The following is a 6,017-nucleotide window of genomic DNA, read 5'->3' on the forward strand; positions in this document are numbered from 1 at the left end:
CAGTCTGGACTGAGTGAGTTGGAAACGTTCCAAATAATGGTACTTCGCTGGAGGTTAGGCCGCAGCCTTTTTCTGGTCCAACTGATGCCAAGTTTCATAACGATTAAATTTCTCTTCTTTACGTTCAACTTCAAACAGGATTTCGGAGCATTTACAGCGATAACCCAACCTAACGCCGTAACTACAGTTATAACTATACTATAAACCCTTAAGACAGTCATGGAGTCATATTTAGCTTCTTGCGTGCCTTCTCGTGTCTTGCAACGCGCTCCTCGTCTCTCGCATGTGCAGTTCCAGTTCTCGCTTATGCGAGATTTTTCGTGCGTTGTGCCTCGTTTATCGACATTGGTTTCCTCAAGTGAAGATAAGATTTCACTTGATTGGCTTCTTCATTGTCACTTACGAAGGAAAAAAAGGTTTATTAGAAATTAACAGCAACTTTTCTTTCGGAATCCAGTTATGAATCAAACAATAACAATGTCAATGGTTATGAACAGGGACTTGGATATTTCACCAAACATCATTTGTCGTACAAAATCAGATTTGACCAGCTCCTTATGCAACTGCATAGCGATTTCCAATCTCTTTCCGGGACTTGGATCTGAGCTATTAAATGAATGGAATAGTTTACCTAACCATACCAGAGAATCAAATGGTATTGCAGCTTTGAAAAAGAATGTTTTAAATTTATTAAGAATAATAACTTTTATTTTTATATAATTGTATGTACTTTTCTTACGACTTAATTAGTAAGACATCCCTTTGGGCGCTTTTGGTTGTCTCCTCCACAACGTCTCTTTGTTGTGGTGATAAATTTAATTTCTTCTCTATTTGTAATCTAGTGGGGTGAATCTGCAATAATGATAAATTAAAGAGATCACATGAGCAAAACAATAGCGAAACACGTGTGTTTTAAAGCATTGTAAATTTCCCAGCCGTCCCATATAGAACTATAACTTTTACGCCCTCTTAGCAATGAAACCTCGACAGCTATTTAGTCACGTTTTTACTTTGAATTCAACAGAACGGCAACGTTTTAACACGTCGCCGAAATGAAATCTTACCTCCTTCAGTTCAAGCGCCACAACAACCTCGAGAAACTCCATCCCGGGATCCAAAACCGGGATTTAGGTAATTTTTGTTGGTAATCACCGGCAACCACGCTGGTAATGATAGTTATTACGCATTCAATTTATCTTCCCCTTATTGTTACCATTTTCACAACCTGGCATTCTTCAAAATCTACCGATTACATATTGGAAATGGGAGTACGAAATTACAGTCAATTCAAGAGATGAATATTGTGTTAAAAAGTGGTGCAAGTTGAACAACAAATGGCCAAGTGTAATTTAGCAAGTGTAATTGGGTGCTTTGATAGTCTTGCTGCAGTCTGTCTTTTGGTTAAAAGTCACTCTTGATGATTGCTGAAAATTGAAACTAAAGGCTAACGCAGTTCGACGAAGCCGTATCTTGCGTGACAACTACTGAGTAATTACATGGTTCCGATTGCATAATCACTCATAATTTATGCGTCGTACTTTTCTCTGCACGGTGCTCGATCGATTCCGCATTTTACAGGTGTATGTGTGCTTGTTTGCCATAAGATGTCAACAGAAAAAGATCGTTAATGGAGAAATAGTATTTTGTTGACGTGAGTTTTCCCAGACTTGATAAAGCATTCGTTTGCACGCCAAGCAGACCCATCTTATTTTAAATTATACCGAAAGCCCATTTTATTTTAAATTTAACCGAACGCTCATTTTTGAATAAGCTTTGGTCGGACCGTCTTACTTGACCGTCCCTTATCATATTAATATCTGGGTCTGATGGTCGGGTACTTTCAATAACAAACCTTTACCACAAATACCAAAAAATAAGTTTGTTTCTCTAAATATACCAAAAACTGGTCGTAAATTAAACTCTTGACTCGCGCTTTGTCTTGTCGGCTGCTCGGACTACTACCATATTGTATACGGCCATTTTTCTCAAGCCTCTGTGGATGACAGTAGTTTCAGTGCTTATTGGCAGGATATAGGAGAAGCTTTGGTGAGACTGGGAAGATCTCATTTTAGAACTTAAATCGACGATCTTGAACACGACTACATGGATCCGATTGTCGAGAAGCATCATTAGAACCTGATGACACAATGGAGGAAAGATGACGAAAGCTTAAAGACAAAGTTGATCGAAAGTTAAAGAAATTGAAGGTAGTATGGATGAATCCAAAAATTAGAAAAATGACAAATTTTAGTATAAGCAGCAGGGTGGGCTAGCTCTTGATGTGTTCGTCCTATTCAATTATGTAAACTGGAAATTTAGTTATCTTTAGCATGGAACAGTTATACACAATGCAGTAGATGAACCAATTTGTTTAGCTCTAGTGTCTATGAACTTTGACAACTGAACCTTCCTAAAAATGATTCTACTGAAATGATCATTATTTTATCAACACCTAAACGTAAATGTGTGACGTAAATGTGCTTATATAATTGCGCTTATTTCTCTTACATTTCCAGATTCGCTAGAAAAGATGAGACACGAACTCAGACACACAACTGAGAAGATAGAGATTGAAATGAAGGAGGTTAAAGAGACGCGTAGTAGCCTGGCGACCAAAGTGGGAAAAGGCTCAGATGAAGGTTGCTAGATGGTTGCTAGAAAGAGCTAGTCACAGATAAACTGAACTAACAACAGGGATTCCGCTAACTTGAGAACATAAGTCATCTTTTGAAGAGCATAACAATATTATTCGCTTGATGTCGGCCAATTAAGCGTTTTATGGTAATGCATGTTGTAGTAAGAGTACACCCTTGCAATCAATCTACTCTGGCTACTGATGAAGATATTAGGTAATGAGTTGAATGAATGGGATGGCACGGAATCTGAGGCTACTTCTCGGATTGGATAGTTTTCTGACAGCAGTTATACACATTTGGCCGAGAAGGGTTATTCTCCAATTTTAGTTTTACTTTTGCTAATGACATAACGAATCTAACTTCCTAGACCGTTAGATGTGACCTGCATATTGTTGGATAAACTAATACAATCCTTCCTTCACTCAATTTATTGTAGAGCCATTCTACATGGAAAAATCGCTGAATGAGGGTCGTTTTAGTGGAAAGGGACAGGATAAGTTAGATGTGGTTATTTTACATTTCCCGAGTGAAAAACCTTTTGTTTGGTATGATTTTTATAATATTTGCCGACTTATTAACAAATATCATACCATTTCGTGGGTAATTTTCCATGAAGGAAATATTTTCGTCTTGTCTTTGCCAAGAAATTGATTTAAAGGAGCAAGTCAAGGACGTGTATCTGTTTATCAGCATGAAAATGTGCAATCTAATTGATTATTTGAGTGGTGCTAGATGTATATCTGCAATACAGGCTCCTGAGAGGATCGATTCATCAATTTTAATTGATGAATCGATCCAATGTTAAAACATTGTCTGTGTCAAAAATGAGTGAAAAGTCTCTCAGACAATTTTCCGCAGACTTTTAGCTCCATTCATTTGTCATGATTGGTGACGCTGATTTATAAGTCAGTGCAGTCCTCAACCATAATCGTTGATATATTTATTTTGGGAAAAGCACTAAATCTTGCAGACCTTTCACTGTTAAAAATTTAATATTCCGCTTTGTATTCAATATAAATTTAGAGAATGATTTATTTCGTCTTGTCACGAGCGTGAGAGTCTCCATGAGGAATCGAATTTCAGACCTCGGGATTCCGAGCAGAAACGCAGGAGGCGTGTCCTATATGAACTTCGTTATGGATGTCGCTCACTTTAGAGTCTCTGTGGCTCAATGGTAGGGCATCGGAGCGCGGAATCCGAAGGCTCTTACGTTCGATTCCTTATGAGGACTCAAAATTTTTTCTTTGTTTCACACTCGTGACTGTACGAAAAAAACATGTTTCTCTATTTCTTCACCGATCCCAAAACTTACCATCTCTCTTATTCAATGTAAATTTTATTATTTCAACTCTTCGATTATTTTATCTGAAGGGAGGGGCAAAACTAAGGGGAGTTATTAGGGCCATCTAATAAGGTTTGTTGCTACATCGATGAGTAGCTGGAATCTTCCAGAAAACTCTGAGTTAATGCTGAAGCCTCTGAATAGTTGGATGGGTCTCCTCGAAAAACATAATATTGCTATCATATTACTCAGCTATCGAATGAGCAATATGAATCTCTGCAGGTTTGTTTATTCTGAAGACGACAATTCAACGGAAAAAACAATTTTTCCTTTTTTCTGAGTTTCGTTTTTGATTTTGTTTTTGTTCGCAGCGATTTTTGTTATTTTATTTTTACTGTTTTGATGATGATGCCTTATTTTGTTTTTGAGATAGTTGTTTAGTTCTTTTTCTTGGTTATTCTATTTTCAGATATTTCTTGTAGAGTGCTTTAACATGCCAGCACCAACCTTGAAACTATCGTATTCATAATCATCAATCTCTATCACTTATTACTTTTCTTTAGTGATAAATTAGTAGCACAGCTCTAAAAAGAACAGGGCACTTATTCACCATAGGTTATATATGCAATGAGTCATCCTGGCGCAAACCTGCTGCGGGTTGTGGGAAAGGGAGGGCCACTAAATACTGTAATAGTGTAGTTTGATCGTCCGGGTGAGTGTAGTCCTGAGAAGGACTGTTGTCGGTGGTGACTGACGGAGTCTGACGGAGTCTGACATAGTGTGGTAATAGGTTTCTGAGCGACGCGGATATTGAATGGCTGTAGGATGCGTGAGATGTTCTCAGATAACAGAACATCTCACGTATCCTACAAACATTCAATATCCGCGTCGCTCACAAACCTATTACCACACTACGTCAGTTACTGGCTAACATCAAAAACAGAGACGAACCGAGGAACAGACAAGGAGCAGTATATAAGATCAATTGCTCCGACTGCCACGCCTCCAATATCGGTGAGACTGGCAGAAACCTCCCAACTAGACTGACTGAACACAAACGAGCGACGAAGAAAAGCGATATCAACAATCACATTGCCGAACATCACCGACTTACGAACCACACTATTGACTGGGACTTTGCGCAATGCCTAACCTACAGCACCAACTACTTTCAACGACTGACCCTGGAAAGCTTGTTTACTAACCTGGAACAGACTCCCCTCAACAGGTGTCAACCACTACCGGCACCGTTCAAACGACTCATCCACGACATTAACATTACAAACGAACCGAACAGAACGACCTAACTTCACTAACGGATCCAAACCGACCAATCACGACTGACCTACGCCTCTTAAGTCTTACAGCCAATAACATCACGGCAAAACTGACCAATCAGTGCACACAAACCGGACTAAGTACATTCGACTGACAACAACCTTTCACTTGACTCTGATGATGACTTCCGCTCAGGTTGTCCAAACGTCAGTCACCACTACCGACAACAGTCGTTCTCAGGACTACACTCACCCGGACGATCAAACTACACTATTACATGTTACCCCCGGGTTCAAACCATTCACTGTACCACTAAATACTGTTAGTATATACTAAAAGAGTGGATTGCGTCGAAGACGCGCTCTAATCTCTAATTTGCTACTCAAACTCTGGATATCCTTCTGCTATTTACCGCCTAGTAACTTGCGCGGAATTTGCGTCCGAAATTATCGTAATCTTTGCAGGAATAGTTGATTTATAATCATCTTTTTGTGTTATTTTATCCCACTCTTTTGACATATATATATATATATATATATATATATATATATATATATATATATATATATAGCTCTTTGGCATACAAAGCTTTGCTTTCATGTCCAAATTGAGCACTCTACTAGGATGAGTCATTGCTGCTAGCATTATGCATGCTCACTAGCTTTTCTAGTTTGAGCACCCTGGCATGGCTTAGATGATCCCACATGTGTGAGATCACTTGGGGTAGCTATATGGCCTTACCCCCATCCTATGTCTCTAAGCTACTAATGATTCACAGATAATCTTACCTCATTCTTCAGTGATTTATTACTGAAGAGAAG

This window comes from Pocillopora damicornis, chromosome 14 (assembly GCF_964200805.1).
Source record: "Pocillopora damicornis chromosome 14, jaPocDami1.2, whole genome shotgun sequence".
Taxonomy (NCBI): domain Eukaryota; kingdom Metazoa; phylum Cnidaria; class Anthozoa; order Scleractinia; family Pocilloporidae; genus Pocillopora; species Pocillopora damicornis.